This window comes from Microcaecilia unicolor, chromosome 4, assembly GCF_901765095.1.
Source record: "Microcaecilia unicolor chromosome 4, aMicUni1.1, whole genome shotgun sequence".
In the NCBI taxonomy this organism is placed as follows: Eukaryota; Metazoa; Chordata; class Amphibia; order Gymnophiona; family Siphonopidae; genus Microcaecilia; species Microcaecilia unicolor.
In genome coordinates, this window is record NC_044034.1 from 306828639 (window position 1) to 306847311 (window position 18673).

Consider the following 18673-nt stretch of genomic DNA (forward strand, 5'->3'; position numbering starts at 1 on the left):
ATGATGAGTGAGATGATTAAATTTGTAGATGACACAAAACTATTCAAAGTTGTCAAAATGGATGCGGGTTTGAAAAAATTGCAGGAAGAGCTTAGAAAACTGGAAGACTGGGCATCCAAATGGCAGATGAAATTTAAGGTAGATAAATGCAAAGTGATGCACATTGAGAAGAATAATCTGAATCATAGTTATCTGATGCTAGGGGCCACTTTTGGAGTCAACATTCAAGAAAAAGATCTAGGTGTCATTGTAGACAATATGATGAAATCTTCTGCCCATGGAAATACTTTTAAACAAATAGGAGGAAATATTTTTTCACTCAAAGAATAATTAGACTCTGGAACTTGTTGCCGGAGGATGTGGTAATGGTGGTTAGTGTATCTGGGTTTAAAAAATGTTTGGACAAGTTCCCGGAGGAAAAGTCCATAGTCTGTTATTGAGATGGACATTGTAGAAGCCACTACTTGCCCTGGGATTGGTAGCATGGAATAGTGCTACTAATTGGGCTTCTGCCAGGTACTTGTGACCTGAATTGGCTACTGCTGGAAGCAGGATACTGGGCTAGGTAGACCATTGGTATAAAACAGTATGGGTGTTATTATGTTCTTACAGAAGGTGCAGTCTCCAGAATTGTACACAGTTCTCTAAGTGAAGACTTATTAAACAGAGGTATTATCACCTCCTTTTTCTGCTGGCCACTCCTCTCCCTGTGCACCCAAGCATCCTTATAGCTTTAATTCATCATCACCTTTTCTACCTGTTTGGCCATCTTAAGGTCATCACATATGATCATAGCCAAGTGCTGCTTCTCTTTCGTGCACAAAAGTGCTTCACCCCCTAAACTGTACCACTCCATTGGGTTTTTGAAGTCCAAATGCCTGAACCTGCACTTTTTAAGAATTAAATCTTAGCTTTGCTTGGTCCCTCCTCATGGTTATCCACACTATCAGGGGTGTCTACCCTATTGCAGATTTTGGTATCATCTGCAAAGAAGTAAATTTTACCAGACAGCCTTTTGCCAATATCACTTACAAAAAATGTTTAAAAGAATCTGCCCAAGAACCAAACCTTATGGCACACTACTGATAACATCCCTTTCCTCAGAGTGAGCTCCATTTATCTCTACCCTCTGTCACTTTCCACTTAACCAGTTCCTAACCCAGTCAGTCACTTTAGGGCCCATACTACATAGTAACATAGTAGATGACGGCAGAGAAAGACCTGTACGGTTCATCCAGTCTGCCCAACAAGATAAACTCATATGTGCTACTTTATGTGTATACTGAGGGTACTCGGTTTATTTATAAATCATCTATGTGGAACTGTGCCAAAGACCTACAATCTAAGTACATCACATCTACCAATCTCTCTCAATCCAACTCTCTGGTCACCCAGTCAAAGAAATCTGCATCTAGTGAAATCATGCTGCCTTGGATTCCAGAAACCTCTACTTTAGAAGCATTTGCATCAGGGTTGGACTGACAGTGGTCTGGACCATTATGCAAGAAGGGTCATGGGCCCCTAATCACCTATCAAAAGTGACTAAACTAAATGGAGACTAGGGGAGAATTGACCCCCTACTACCATGGGCCCTCTTGTCCCAATGATCAGTCCTCCCTTGATTTGCATTACTGTATTTACCATAAAGATCAGAATAGCTGGCCTCTAGTTCTCAACCTCCTCCTTACTTCTGCTTTTTGGAGAGGGACCACATCCACCCTTCTCCAGTCCTCTGGGATCTACACCCATCTCTAGAGAATCATTGAAAGTGTTAGACAGCAGAGCCACCAGAGCTTCCCTAATTTTCTTCAGTACCCTCAGATATATGCCATCAGGCCCCATCGCTTTGGCCACCTTTAGTTTAGCTAGCTCACTTGTAAAATATGCAGGCATAGCTAGAAGCTATTCTCAAAAAGATATAGTTGAATTAGAAAAGGTATGTTGTCGTATGCTGTACCTTCTTGAATTCAGCAATATCTTTTTTGAAAATGCAAAGGCAAGAATTGAATACAATATTCAAGTGCAGTTGCACTGTAGAGCTATATAGAGGCATTATTATAGCCTCTGTTTTATTTTCCATTCCTTTCCTAATGATTGTAAATTGTATTTTCTTACTTGGGTACTGCTGTATACTGAACAGAGGATTTCACTTCTACCCTGGCTATGGTAACATTCAAGCACCTTTAAGAACTCATTTGCAACTTTCTTTAAATTAGTACCTTATTTTCTCACTCCTGTTACTCTGTCTTATCTATCTATCTATATGTTCCATCTTTGCTTAAACCCTATGCTGTCTATTAAAATGCTTTATTATGTATTGTGTTGACATTGTAACGTAGCATACTTTCAGGGGCATTTTCGAAAGAGAAGGGCGTCCATCTTCCGACACAAATCGGGAGATGGGCGTCCTTCTCCCAAGGTCGCCCAAATCGGCATAATCGAAAGGCGGTTTTGGGCATCCTCAACTGCTTTCCATCGCGGGGACGACCAAAGTTCAAGGGGGCGTGTCGGAGGCATAGCGAAGACAGGACTGGAGCATGCTTAAGAGATGGGCATCCTCGTCCGATAATGGCAAAAAGAAGGGCGTCCCTGATGAGCATTTGGTCGACTTTACTTGGTCCATTTTTTTTCACAACCAAGACTCAAAAAGGTGCCCGAACTGACCAGATGACCACCGGAGCATATACTCCTGTCATTTATAAATAACTATTGCATAGAAACTTAGTTCAATATACACAATGTCATTCCTATATATATATATATATATATATATATATATATATATATATATATATATATATATATTGTTTCTTGAACTTTTTTGATTATATATGTTTTTTTATTTGATATTTTTTATTTGATATTTTAACCCTAGAACGCATGACGTTAAAAATATACATATTAACGTCATGGGGGCCTTTTAGGCCCCCATGCACATAATGTAGAAAAACACACTTAAATAACTTTCACAAGTTTATTTCAAAATTGCTCAATAAAATATGAATAGTGGACAACATTTTAATTATAATTTTTCACAGAAAACACCAAAAAATCTTTTTTTTCCCAAATTTCACGCAAAGACATGAAAACACACAAAAATGCATAGAAATCTATAGCAAACTAGCTGCAGCTACATTTTTATTCTAACTTTCTTTTCCATTATATTAGTCTTCCAAACAATTCTGACATGTTATTTTTTCAGAAGAGTGTTCTTTGCAAACAGTTTCCTTACAAGTGGAACAATATCGCTCAGTTTTCCTCTCTATGTTTCTTGGACACATGAAACAACGCTTTCGTTTTCTTTCTCCTGGCTCTGGAGTAATCTGAAACTGTACGCCACACCGTTTCATTGCTTCTTTAGTTTTCTTTGGCAAGCATTTCAAGTCGCTTCGCTCTATCATGTGAGGTATTACAAGTTCATGACAAAGGTCCTTCAAGAATAAGCGTCTCCTGTCCTTCCTCTGTGCATGAAATTCAGGATGAGTTTCTGTATAAATAATGAATGAATTTAGGGCTGCTACATCAAGCATATTTGAAAATAGTACTACAGGCCATCGTTTTGTTTACCTCTTACACAAATATTCTCCCACCATCTCATCCATTTTATCTACACCTCCTTTTGTTGCATTGTAATGCAGGATGATTTCTGGTTTCAATTTTTGGTTATTGCTGTCAACACTGCATCGTGATGCATGGTACTGAGTAAAATTACAGATTTCTCCTTCTTTGCCTTGTAAGATACCAAAGTCGCTTTGTTATTGAATCCAAAGACACTCTCATAAAGTGCTCGCTGACGATTGTGTTTGAGTGCTGCTGGAATTTCTCGTCTGTTTTGCTTTATAGTACCAAGTGTAATAGCTTTTGCAAGCAGAAAATTGCCTAGTTCAACATTGGTGAAATAATTGTCCATGGTGATGTTTCTACCTGAATTGAATATTGGAACAGCAAGAGTTTTGACTATTTCAGACCCCAGATCCTTCTGTACTGGTGCACCAACCTCTTTGCCACAGTAGATTACGCCATTTATGCCATAATAATTTGCAGAATCACACATCCAGAAGATTTTTATACCGTACTTGGCTGGCTTGCTGGGCATGTATTGTATGAATTTGCAGCGTCCTCTGAACGGTACAAGTTGCTCATCTACAGTAACATTAGTACTAGGATTGTAAAGTTTTGTGCAATTTTTGATAAATATGTTCCAGATATAACTGATAGGGGCTAATTTGTCTGTTTCAAACCTCGCTGCACGAGTTCGCTTATCATCAAAGCGAATGATCCTTCTAATTTCCTTATATCTGCCCACTGACATTGTCGCCTTATAATGTGGATCAGAAAGTGGGTCCAGAAATAATTCTCGTATTGGGACATCATACGATTTTTGACTCCCTGCCAGTAGGAAAAGTCCAATATATGCATAAAGTTCCTCTTTTGAGATATTTTTCCAGGACTTATTTTTTGCTGAAGCGATACGTCTTCCTTCTATTGTCAGAAAAATAAGTACAGAATACATCTTTAGGGGTAAAGTAACTGGGACTTCCCACAGCTCCTTGAGCCTGTCTCACAATATTGTGTATTGGAGTACGTCCGACTAATGTAGGATTACTGTCCCAAAAAACATTCGTTTTGGATGTTCTACTTATCACTTCTTGAGGATCCACTAGATTCACTTCTTCATCATCAGAAGAATCACTGGATGAGGATGTTTGATTAACTGGTGGCAGATATTCTTCATCAGACAAAGATAGTTCACTTTCATCATCGCTTTGAAACATAATCGCTTCAATCTCTTGGTCAGTCAGACACTTGGAGGAAGACTGTGCCATTGCTGACTAGATGTTAGAAAATGAAACAGATTTCCTCTCAACAGCTTATCTTATCACAGGTCCTTCAGCAATTAGCTCACAGTGTATACTGTCCTCAGTGTTCAGAGGACCTGAGGTGATATCATGGCCTTATCACTCCCTCCAAAAATCACATGACATCCTCACATGTTATTATCCACACCCTGGCCCCTCCACCAGCATTACTGAGTACAAATAAAGTAACTTGAGACACAAACACTTCTGAGAACATGATAAAAACAGCGGGGGCCTAAAAGGCCCCCAATTCGTACAGATGTAGTTTTCACCAAACAAGCATTGTTACACCATAATGCCTATGAAAAAAAATTATATGAACAACTGGATATTATCAACAATGACATACTTGAGTAATACCTTGAGTTTCAAAATTCTAACTAAAGTAATTTTGCAGATAATAGCAAAAATGTAAGCATGGGGGCCTAAAAGGCCCCCAATATGCGTTCTAGGGTTAAAATGCTTATTTTTCGTACACCATTTAACATTATATGTACAAGTTTGTGTCTTATATTTATATGTTTTATTTACATTATTGATTAGCATATGTCTTTTATTTAAGGCTCAACTATTTTACCATGTATATGTTATGTATTGTTTTAGGGACTCCTGAGGCAGGCCAGAGCGGCCGAAACATGGCTCGTGTTGAGTCCAGGTTTTATTAATAAACTTTTGCTGTGAACTTTTTTGAGTCCAGTAGACGTTTTTTTGACATCATCCATCTTGTCACCTTCGCTGTGTCTTTTCCATTACATAATATAAGAACATAAAAACATAAGAGTAACCATATTGGGTCAGACCAATGGTCCATCTAGCCCAGTATCCTGTTTCCAACAGTGGCCAAGCCAGGTCACAAGTACCTGGCAGAAACCCACATTGTGGCAACATTCCATGCTACCAATCCCAGAGCAAGCAGTTGCTTCTCCATGTGTATCTCAAGAGCAGACTATAAACGTTTCCTCCAGGAGCTTGTCCAAACCTTTTTTAAACCCAGATACGCTAACCACTGTTACCACATCCTCTGGCAAAGGGTTCCAGAGTTCAACTATTTGTTGAGCGAAAAAATATTTCCTCCTATTTTAAAATATTTCCATGTAATTTCCTTCAGTGTTTCCTAGTGTTTGTATTTTTGGAAAGAGTAAAAAACTGATTTACTTCTACTTATTCTACACCACTTAAGATTTTGTAGACCACAATCATATCTCCCCTCATCCATCTCTTTTCCAAGCTGAAGAACCCTAACCTCTTTAGCCTTTCCTCATATGAGAGGAGTTCCATCCCCTTTATCATTTTGGTCGCTCTTCTTTTAACCTTTTCTAATTCTGCTATATCTTTTTTGAGATACAGCGACCAGAACTGAACGCAATACTCAAGGTGTGGTTGCACCATAGAGCGATACAGATTCAATACAGTATTTTCGATCTTATTCACCATCCCTTTCCTTAGCATCCTGTTTGTTTTTTGGCTGCCACTGCACAGACGATTTCAGCACATTAACTACAACACCTAGATTTTTTTCTTGAGTGCTGACCCCCAAGGTGGACCCTTGGTATATATATATATTAGATACGGCAACCAGAATTGAACACATTACTCAAGGTGAGGTCACACCATGGAGCGATACAGAGGCATTATTATAATTTGTCTTATTTTGCATCCCTCTCCTAATAATTCCTAATATCCTGTTTGCCATTTTTGGCCACTGCCACACACTGGGCAGAAGATTTCATCATGTCTATAATGACACCTAGATCTTTTTCTTGAATGTTGACTCCAAAAGTGGCCCCTAGCACCAGGTAACTATGATTCAGATTATTCTTTCCAATGTGCATCACCCTGCATTTGTCCACATTAAATTTCATCTGCAATTTGGATGCCCAGTCTTCCAATTTCCTAAGGTCTTCCTGCAATATTTCACAGTATGCTCATGTTGAATAGTTTTGTGTCATCTGCAAACTTAATCACCTCACTCGTCATTCCAATTTCCATATCATTTATAAATATGTCAACTAGTACCAGTCCCAGTACTGATCCCTGTGGCACTCCACTGTTCACCCTCCTCCACTAGGAGATATGACCATTTAACTCTACCCTCTGTTTTCTGTCCAATGACCAATTCCAGAACATTGTCTCCTATCCCATGACTCTTTAATTTTCTCAGGAGTCTTTCTTGAGGAACTTTATCTAAAGCTTATGGGATAGTTTTCAGTTGATCGCCCAGTTCCAAAGTAAATGTGCATAGGGGTTTTTACACATATACTTTGTGCTTGCTAATTTTTAAAGGTAGTTTCACTTTTAGAAACTAAGATAAAATGTGGGTGTACTATACCTCTGCTATTTATGCAGGTGGCCAAACAGAGGTGGGACAGCACATATGCATTTGAACATGTAAATGTGTTTATTCCTCCGACCCAAAAATGCCTGTGTAAGGGCCTTTACTGCTAAGTCAATGGGTGACATTAAGGGCTGAGGCCATAAATAGACATGTGCTGTTTTTCATTTTGCCACATATCCATTTCCCGGCCCAACCCCCCCACCCCATTTTTTTCAGTTGCGGTGGTGAAATGGTCCAGCACGCATCCGATACATGCGCCCACACTACCACAGGCCACTTTTTGTTGTGCCTTTGTAAAAGGGTCCCTGTATAAAGAAAGGCAATTTTCAGCCGATCCAATTTACCCATGGTGAATGGCTTTGAAATTTGTATTTTATCTAATTGTATATCTAGTATTGTGGCTCTGTTTGCACTGACAGTCCCATCTGCTCATCAACACTGATTCCCTGGGTGATGCTTGATGGTGCTGAACATTCAGAGACTCACAACACATCACAGACCTCTGAGGCCAAATAAAAATCGATATTATATATTCCCGTGGCTGCGTGGACAAGTTTCACACAGCACTATCAGAGCAGGAGAGAGGAGGCATGTAGCCATAAGTAACATAGTAAATGATGGCAGATAAAGACCTGCACTGTCCACCCAGTCTTCCCAACAAGATAGCCAGAGCCTGCACCTGCCACTCCATGCAGGTTACACTTCTTCTTAATTAAACACTGGTATTGCAAATAGGGCAATCAGCTATTCACCACCATGCCCACTACATGTAGGCAGTTATATATGATTTAGTCTTGGATCAAAATGCCAATAGTCCAAAGAATGGTTTTATTAACAGCAAAAACAGCAAAAAATCAAGAGGGTCTTTTACTAAGCCACAGTAGCATTTTTAGCTCGCAGTAGAAATCAGCTGGCTTTAAAATCCGAGATGTGTCTTATGGGCGTCTCGGCATTTAACACCAGTTGATTTCTACTGCAAGCTAAAAACATTAACACAGCTTAGTAAAAGATCCCCCAAGTATGTTAAAAATATTATTAAGGAGGAAAAAGACCTCAAACATCTACACTGTGATGCCTTCAATTTTTCATCTATCAGACATTGGTTATAAAAATCCTCCTTAATATTTTTAATCATTCAAGTGCACAAAATTATTCAAAGTATGAAAATATCCTCAAAAATATATTAAGTAAATTGTAGGCATTTTAAAGCTAAGTTCTTGTTCCATATTTAATATATTTTTTGAAGATATTTTCATACTTTGAATAATTTTGTGCACATGAATGATTAAAAATATTGAGGAGGTTTTTTGACCAGTGATAGAAATTAAGTTTGATAGATGTTGACACCATGAAAAATTGAAGGCGTCACAATCCAGATGTTTGAGGTCTTTTTCCTCCTTAACAATATTTTTAACATACTTGTGGGGGGGAGGGGTCTTTTACTAAGCCGTAGTACAGTTTGTAGCTCACGGTAGAAATCAGATGGCATGAAATGCTGAGACGCCCGCACCCGGGGAATATCTATGCATATATGCAGGTTGCTCCTTACGTGTCAGGCCTCTTGGGAAAAGGTTGTGAGTTGAACATGGTGACACGCCTGCAGTCTTTCTTTACGTCAACTCAGGTGACAAGCGTGTCGGTGGCATATTTTTATAAAGCTTTTACTCTGTTGAAGCCTGGGAAGAATCATGTGGCCATTGCAATGAGGTGGACGGGGGAGTTGGGACATCGGGTGGAGGAGGGGACGGTGTGTGCTATGATATGGAATATACCAAAGATTGCATATAATGCCAGATACAGAGAATGCTTGTTTTGGTTTATCACTAGAGCATATGTTTCTCCAAGACAGGCATTCCACGCTGGATGTATCACTTCCTTGGAGTGTCAGGTTTGCGGGATGTTAGAGAATACTACTACTACTTGACATTTCTATAGCGCTACTAGGGTTACACAGCGCTGTACAATTTAACAAAAAGGGGCAGTCCCTGCTCAAAAGAGCTTACAATCTAAAGGACGAAATGACAAGTTGGGGTAGTCTAGATTTCTTGAGTAGTGGTTAGGTGCCAAAGGCGACATTGAAGAGATGGGCTTTTAGCAGGGATTTTAAGATGGGCAGGGAAGGGGCCTGGCGTATGGGCTCAAGGAGATTATTCCACGCATGGGGTGAGGCGAGGCAGAAAGGGCGGAGCCTGGAGTTGACGGTGGTGGAGAAGGGTACTGAAAGGAGGGATTTGTCTTGAGAGCGGAGGTTACGGGTAGGAACGTAAGGGGAGATGAGGGTAGAGAGGTAGGGAGGGGCTGCAGATCGAGTGCATTTGTAGGTTAGGAGGAGAAGCTTGAACTGTATGCGGTACCTGATCAGAAACCAGTGAAGTGATTTGAGGAGGGGGAAGATGTGAGTATATCAGTCCAGGTGGAAGATAAGACTTGCAGCAGAGTTCTGAATGGACTGAAGGGGGGCTAGGTGGCAAAGTGGGAGGCCAGTGAGGAGTAGGTTGCAGTAGTCGAGGCGAGAGGTGATGAGAGAGTGGATGAGAGTTCGGGTGGTGTGCTCAGAGAGGAAAGGGGGAATTTTGCTAATGTTGTAAAGGAAGAAGCGACAGGTCTTGGCTATCTGCTGGATATGCGCAGAGAAGGAGAGGGAGGAGTCGAAGATGACTCCAAGGTTGCGGGCAGATGAGACGGGGACGATGAGGGTGTTGTCAACTGAGATAGAGAGTGGAGGTAGAGGAGAAGAATACTCTCAAACATGCACTTTGGGAATGTTTAGAAGTGCGGGACTACTGGAAACAGCTAATTTCTTAAATAAGCATATTGTTCCCTGTGCCGGTGAATTTTGCCCCTTTGAGTTTTCTTTTAGGGACAGCACAGTATAGGGGCACACTTTCAAAGGGGCAGCAATATTTTCTATACAAGACCTGCGTGGTGGGTGTGCATTCTGCAGAAATGGTATGTACAAGAGGTTCTGAACCAATGGCACTGGTGTAATGCACTTCAGCTGCTCTTGGGTTGGGAGGCTCGTTCCACCTCTTTGACAGCAAAGAGAAGAAAGTGGTTTGGGCTGGTTTGGGGGCCCTACATACGATTCCTATCCCATTGGGTGAGAAGTCTATAGTCTTACTTAATACTATGCCCTTATAGGTAGGGTGGGGAAAGATTACCTTAGGTTGCTGTGTTCCTGGATAATAGGAATTAATCTTTTAGGGTGGGAGGGAGGATGGGAAGGGGAGAATAGGGGGGGTATAGTTTGGGGACTATGGTAGTTCATGTAGAAAGGGAGAGTCAGCAGAGATTGGCTTCTCCTAAGTTGGGTTTATCTGTTTGGTATTATGGACTAGAATGGTTCCGAGGGGGGAAGAGAATTATTGAGTTCTTGTTATATTGCTAAGTGCATAACAAGGGAGGTTGGGGGGAGATTATAACACAAAAGCTCTTGCTGACAAGCTGTAAACTATTTCATACAGTTTTATTAGCTGTACAGTTGTGTACTGCAGGGTTGAACATGTTATTTCTTTTGGTCATCAATAAAAATGTTTATAACTAAAAAAAAAATGGAGAAAAAAAATGCTGAGACGCCCATAGGAATATAATGGGCATCTCGGTGTTTACAGCCAGCTGATTTCTACCACGAGCTAAAAATTCTACCGTTTTTTAGTAAAAGGTCACCTTGATTTCTTGCTATTAAGAGCATATTTTTTTTACAAATGTGTTTTAAAATTCAACTCTGTTAAATATGTATTTTTTGAGGTTAGACAGTTGAACTCTTTTTTGGAATCTAAACTAGCTGAACTACCTGTGATAAGTCCAAGGACAGTAACAACTTCGACTCCGTAATTGTGTATGACCCGGTAGCTCTTCTCAGCCGTCTTTTGTTTCTTAAGATTAGATATTACTAATCTATCCTAAGTTATTATTTCCTTATGTATGTATGATGCCTCCATTCGTTGGACTAAAGATGAGTAATAGATCAATCTTTAGTTTAAGAAGTATACAAAACTACTTTCCTTTGATGTATATATTTTGACTTAAAATCATCTTTTCAAATTTCAAATGTTATGCTGAAATTAAACATGAAAAAATTTAATTAAAAAAGAGCATATTTTCTTCAGCTTTATGTGCGCTAGCGTTTTTAGCACATGCTAAAAATTAGCGTGTGCTAATGCTAGAGACACCCACCTATGGGTGTCTCTAGCCTTAGCACGCGCTAAAAATGCTAATGCTCCTATAGTGCAGCTTAGTTACAGGACCCTTGATTTTTTGCTCTTAAGAGTATTTTTCCTTCAGCTTTAGGTAGTTTAGGGCCTCTTTTATCAAGCCACGCTTGTGGCTTCCGGTACGGTAATGCCAACAAAGCCCATTCACTTTGAATGGGCTCCCTTGGCATTGCCGAGTGGGAACCCCTAGTGTGGCTTGATTAAGGAGGCCCTTAAAGGCCTGTGTACTAAGCTGTTGTAAAAATGACCCTGAGCTATCAGCAGGGGCCATTTTTGCCGTGCGTTGAGACCCTTTTTACTGCAGCGGGTAAAGAGGCCAAAAAAAGACAAGGCCATGCGATAAGATTACTCTTACCATATGCCCATGAGGGGAGGGGCACTTACTGCCACCTGTTATGGTGGCGGTAAAGGCTCCCATGCTAACCCGGCAGTGACTGAGTAGCGTGCGACACTGCACGATTACTGCTGGGCAACTCCCTGCGGAAATATTTTTTGAATATTTGCACTAGTGTCAGAAATGCCGCACACTGCGGGTGGAATTACTGCCGGCACCTACATTGAGCCGGCGGTAGCTCCAGATTAGCATGCGGTGGGTTTACTGTCAGTTCGTGGAGTGGAGGGGTAGCCTAGTGGTTAGTGCAGCGAACTTTGATCCTGGGGAACTAGGTTTGATTCCCACTGCAGTGCCTTGTGACCCTGGGCAAGTCACTTAACCCTCCGTCGCCCCAGGTACAAATAAGTACCTGTATATACTATATAAATCACCTTGAGCGTAGTTGTAAAAACCACAGAAAGGCAGTATATCAAGTCCCATTCCCTTCCCTTAGTAAAAGGGCCCCTTACTATATTATTGTGACTCCTTACTATATTATTGTGACTGCAGCAGAGACTCAATCAATACGTAATTAACCAAACAATATTGCTAACAACATTTTACTGCTAATTTCAACCTTAAAGATGTCTTCCCCTCTCCAACTGAGCTGCTGAGGAGGGATAATTTGTGCTCTGATTAGCACCCACAATCCTTTTAGAAAGTTGTTGTCTAGGCATACAGCTGCTTTTATGGAGCAGAAAACACTTGCTTTGCTGTTTTCCCACACTATCCTTTGTAGAAAACCAGTTCTCCTCTTCTGGTGGTTTTCTTTTCAGCTAAAATTATACAGAGAAGGGAAGAGGAAATTCAAATCTGATTTGGGGGCACTCTGTACTAGCCTGCCTTAAGTCATGTAACATCTGTACAGACAAATTGCAAATGTCTCCGTCCTTAATAGTGATTTGCAATATAGGCTGTTCAGGCACGCAAACACGCCTTTTAAATTAACTCATTGGCAACTAATTTCCCTGGGTAGCAGGAGGGACTAAATATAACCTGAAGGAGGGCACTGTAAACATCTGTCAAACATATTTACTGTTCCTGCCTGTTTTCTTGATCTTTTTTTTCTTTTGGCTGGATGGGCCCACAGGGAACAGAGGAAAAGCTGAATTCAGCTGGTATAAATCTATTAAAAGGAAACTTTTTGTGTTTTCCCCCTGTTACAACCAATCTTTAACCCTTCGGGAGGTAACCTAGTGGTCTCCCTTCTCTAAGTGGATCTGCTTAAATTAAAAATCCTTTTGAGAAAGCCACTGCACTATTTCCTGGTCCGAGGAGCTGAAGTCATTGGGTGTAAAGCAAATGCAATTAGAGCACAGATAGCGGTTCCACCACTCATGAAAACTCATCACCTATGAACCCGACTTCAAATCTATGCTCTCACTGGAATTCTGTTTATGATTCATTTATATTTGCTGCTAAAGTCATCTTTTGTTCATTCTTTTCAGACTCGAGGAAGGGAGTGTTAACTCCCAAACGCTAATTAAGAAATGCATTAAATGACAATAAAAAAAATCATCTTCTTTCTGTTTTTTTTAAAAACTTATTTCTGTGATGAAAATTCATCCAGAGGGTAAGTTAACAGTGATCTCACTTGAAATCAACTTCAGATCGTTTCAGTTCTTTGACAGCTACACCCTGGCCATTTATTTCCTGTACTCCATGAATAGGATTAACTTTCATTCATAATCATTTGTGGATAATATGGTGTTCAGCTCTGCAAGCACTTACTTGGGGAAACCTCTGAGGTCCTCCTCTCTCTCTCTCTCTTCCTGCTTCCACTTTCCCCGGGGCTCTTGCCCTCTTTTGGGCTGAGAGCTTGAAGATCCTGTACTGTAGCATAGGAAAGACTGCTTGCTCCTGGAAGTTTGCTGTAGATGGATTATTTTTACAAACACCTCCCATGGACAGCCCACCCCCACAGACTCAGCCATTCCAGGCAGCACTGGGTGATATCATGAGGTTTTTGTTTTTTTGTAATTTGAGAGCTGGCATTCCTTCAGCATTGCATGTCCAACAGGAGTAGAGGATTAATACAAATTTGGGGAGGGAGGAGAGGTGTGGAGAGACCTTACTTAAAAAAAAAAAAAATCCATCCAGTCAGGTTTACAATATAACCTGATGAAGATTTTAGCACACCAGCCTGGATAATTCACCTTTTGAATGAAAGGTACAATTAAAACTAAAAGGTGAGGCAAACAGAGGCTGGCAGATGGGACTGTTTGTTCTACCTAGTATGCTGTACAGTAAAATGATATGATCAAAACCCCAAACCAGAGTCAATTTTATTTATTTATTAGGATTTATTTACTGCCTTTTTGAAGGAATTCACTCAAGGCAGTGTACAGTAAGAACAGATCAAACATGAGCAATAGGCAATTACAGCAGTAAAAATATTCAAGTAACAATACAAAGTATGGCATGGTATACTACTTGCAATGACAACATGTACTAGAACATTATAATTGGTAGTGAAGGGTAAGGCAAAGTTGTAACTATAGATGAGTAAGAAAGCAGGAAGAATTTGAAAGTACGGTGACTGATTTGAAGAAAGTTGCACATGAGGTCAGAAAGATGGTTAAATATTACCTCAGTTAGGCTAGGACTGGATAAACATTTTGTTAAAAGTGTCCAGTAAAATGATATGACAGAAGCACGAATGTCACATCTCACAAAGGAGAAACCTGGTTATAGTTTCTGCAGTACTTTTCTCATACATTCAAACCATCGGGTGCAGTCATTTGGAGATGAGCATTTATTCTATGCATGGGTTTAGAGTTTTGAAGAGGGTCACATTTAATATTTCTTTAGAAGATGCCAATACTTTTACAACTCAGCTGTCATAAATTATAGTTAAAAGGAAAAGAAATATTGGGGCCTTTTTACTAAAGGGCATTGGGGGAAGATTCTATATATGGCGCCTAAAAAAATTGGCACATATTCTATAATCAGTGCCTAGATTTAGGCTCTGATTATAGAATACACTTAGATGATATTTAAGCACCTAAATCTACATGCATCCATTTACACCAATGAAAGCATGGCGTAAATCCCAGTGTGTAGATTTAGGCGCACTGGGCCATATTCTATAACAAGGCGCATAAATTTCAGAACACTCATGAAACACCCATTTCCCTGCCCATAACCATGCCCCTTTTTGCCTGCACACGTTAGAAGTTCAGTACGCATCGTTACAGAATACGCTTAGCAAGTTGTGCGCGTAAATTCTAATCAGTACCAATTAGTGCTCATTATTGCTTGTTAAGTGCTGTTATCAGTACTCATTAGCATGTTAGGCTTGTTAAGTTATGCGCATTCTTATAGAATCCATGCTGATTTTGGCACAGATCTCTAGCAGTGGCGTAGCTACGTGGGGCCACGGGGGCCTGGGCCCCTGTAGATTTTACCCTGAACCCCCCTGCCGATGACCCTCTTGACCCCCCTCCCGCCGCCAACCCGCCATCATCTACCTTTGCTGGCAGGGGACCCCAGCCCCCGCCAGCAAAGGTAGGCGAAGGCAGGAGGGGGGGGTCAAGAGGGTCATCGGCGGGGGGGGGGGTCAAAGTTGGTGGTGATGTTGGTGGTGGCGGCAGCGCCGGGGGGGGTTGGCAATGGCGGGGGGGGGGGGGGTCGGCAGCGCAGGGGATGCTAAAATGTGCCCCTTCACCTCGGGCTCTAGACCCCGTCCCGCTGAAGTCTGGCTACGCCCCTGATCTCTAGGCGTGCTACATAGAATCTGGAGGATTATGCTTTAAAGTGTGCTTGAGGCATGAGAAAATGCTTACCGCAAAATGCTTTAGGGGACCTTTTTAGTAAAGGATTGCCACACACAGCAATCTGGAACTACTGCCGGCCCAACACAGATACCGGCAGTACTTCCACCCCCAGCGCATGGCAATTCTGGCACTAGCAGAAATATTTCTGCAGGGGGTAACCCAGCAGTAATCAGGCAGCGTGGGTTAGCGCATGAGCCCTTACCACCACCTCAATGGATGGCGGTAGGTGTTCTCTCCGAAATGGCCACTTGGCAAGTGTGAACTTACCGTATCGCCATTTATCTTGGGGGCTTTTTCCCCTCTGCAGTAAAGGGGGCCCTGGCGCATGGCAAAAACGTGCAGAGCCCTTTTTGCTGCAGCTTATTAAAAGGGCCCCTTAATGTGTTTTGTGGTAATATCTCCTATATTTGGAGGGGGCAGAGAATGGACATGGAAGCATTAGCCAACGAGCATGTTTATTTATTTGTATTTATTTATGCATTGTATCCCACTATTATCCAAAAAGAAGTTTCGGTTCAAAGTAGTTTACAATTTACATTTTGGTAGAGTTACAATAGTGCTGTGCATTGTTCGAGAGGGCATCTATAATTTGTGTGGTTATTCATAGAGTTTTTGAAGAGATAGATTTGAAGTGAAAAATGTAGTTATAGCTTTTGTGTTCAATTGTAGAATTTTGATGATATTTATTCATATAGGGGTCCTTTTACTAAGGTGCACAGAAAAATGGCCTGCGCTAGTGTAAGCGCATGTTATGGATGTGCGCATTTCCATGTTTCAGCACACCTGTAAAAAATGCCTTTTTAAAATTTTGGTTGAAAATGGACGTGCAGCAAAATGAAAATTGGCATGTCCATTTTGGGTCTGAGACCTTACCACCACTCATTGACTTAGCAGTAAGGTCTCACGTGTTAACTGGGCGGTAATGGTCTATAAGCAGAATGCCTTCTATCGCCTGGTTAGCGCCATGCGCCAGAAAATGAAATTTATTTTCCGTTGTGCATAGTGGACTTGTGTAAAAAATGAAATTGCCGCTCGGGACACATGGTAGCCGGGCGTTAATTCCAAATTGACACTCGTTGGGTGCATGTAGGTGCCTACACGGCTTAGTAAAAGGGTCCCATAGTTTTTGAAGAGGTAGATTTGAAAGGAAGGCGACGATATCTTTGTGATTAGCTGTAGAATGTTTTAAAAAGGTAGGTTTTCATTTTCATTTCATGTTTACATTAGTGCACACTAACTGGTTAACACTGAGCTAAGATGAAAGCACTTAGGTTCCTTTTTACTAAGCCACACTAAAAAGTGGCCTACACTATTTTTAGCGTGGGGTTTCCCACATGCTGAGGCTACTTTTAGCATGGCAGTAAAATGGCCACAACTTCTATTTTCTCATTCATGGCCATGCACTAATTTCCCAATTAGCATGTGAGCCCTTACACCACCTATTTACTAGGTGGTAAGGGCTCTCGCACTAACCCTTTGCTAATCAGGCAGCATGCGGCAATTTACCCACACTACCCAATTAGCGCAGGGCACGCCTACTCTCTGCCTTCAAACACGCCCTCGTGCTAAAAGATATTTTAGCACACCGAACCCAGAACTACCGTGGGACACCTGAGCGCATCCTGTGGTAGTGGATTTTTTAGCATGCGTGAGCCTGCATTAGTGTTTACCGCCACTTAGGGGTACTTTTACTAAGGTGTGCTGAACAATGGGCTGTGCTAGTGTAGGTGTGTGTTTTGGGCACAGGCAAATCCATTTTTCAGCACACCTGTAAAAAATACCTTTTTTAAATTTTTGCCGAAAATGGACGTGCGGTAAAATTTAAAATTGGCGCACATCCATTTTGGGTCTGAGACCTTACCGCCAGCCATTGACTTAGCGGTAAGGTCTCTCACGTTAACCTTACAGTAATCACCTATGCACGTCAAGTTAGAGTTACCACCCAATTTTCGTTGCGCACCAGAAAATAAAATATATTTTTTGGCGTGAGTAGTGAACGCACATTAAAAAAATGAAATTACTGCATGGGTCACGCAGTAGCCAGGCAGTAACTCCAAATTGACGGGTGTGCATAGGTGCCTATGCAGCTTAGTAAAACTGCCCCTTAGTGCCTCCTAATTAGGAGGTAGTAAATGCTCCTGCGCTATGGAGCCCTTTTACTTAGCCATGTAAGCATCTACGTGCACCAAAATGGAGTTACCGCACGTTTACTATGCGGCTCTTGTGGTAATTTCATTTTTGGCATGCGTCCGATACGCGTGTCTGAAAAATATTTTTTATTTTCGGATGTGTGCCAAGTGGTACTTGATGTGTGTAGGTCATTACTGCCTGGTTACCGCATGAGTCTTTACCATTAGGTCAATGGCTGATGGTAAGGTCTCTGACTAGGGCCGGTCAAACCCGGTAAGCGGGGTAAGCACTGCAGGGGGGCGCCTGCCTTCAAGGGCGCCGCTGCGACGCCATACCGCGCCGCCCTTGGTGCTTTAAATCTTTAATTTACCTCCGTTCCAGGAGCCGCATCATTTGAAAGCCCTGCCCCGTCTCTAGCCTTCCCTCCCTTCGTGACGTCATTTCCTCGAGGGCGGGACTGCAGAACGAACTCACGAAGGGAGGGAAGGCTAGAGACGGGGCAAGGCTTTCAAATGACGCGGCTGCTGGAACGGAGGTAAATTAAAGATTTAAAGCACCAATGGCGACGGGGGATGGGGGCGAAGGAGAATCGCTGGACAGGGGCAGGGTGGGAGAAGAGAGAAAGGAGATGCTGGGGGGGGCGGGGGCGCGCGGGTGCCAACTCATAGTCTGCAGGGGGGTGCCAGAGACCCTAGGACCGGCCCTGTCTCTGACCCAAAATGTACGTGCAGCAATTTTGATTTTGCCGCATGTCCATTTTGGGCAAAAATTAAAAAAGACTTTTTTTTACAATGCGCTGAAAAATGGATTGGCGTGCGCCCAAAACCCGTGCGTACACTACCGCAAGCCATTTTCAGCACACCTTAGTAAAAGGACCCCTATGTTTTTTAAGTCCTACATGCTAATGGAAAAGTTAGGACATGACCTGCAAAATATATAAATAAATTAATAAAAGCACTCTAAATACTGCCCTGTTGAATCTGGGC

General features: G+C 41.7%; 1 protein-coding gene across 1 annotated transcript in view; it reads right to left on the minus strand.

Annotated features, from left to right (window-relative positions):
* The window catches only part of LOXL2 (lysyl oxidase like 2), a 186286-nt gene extending 172657 nt beyond the window's left edge, over positions 1 to 13629 (minus strand). The window contains exon 1 of the mRNA XM_030201813.1: positions 13513 to 13629. The gene's annotated coding sequence lies outside the window, so the exon portion shown is untranslated. The remainder of the gene's footprint in view (positions 1 to 13512) is intronic.
* Between the last annotated feature and the right edge of the window lie 5044 nt (positions 13630 to 18673).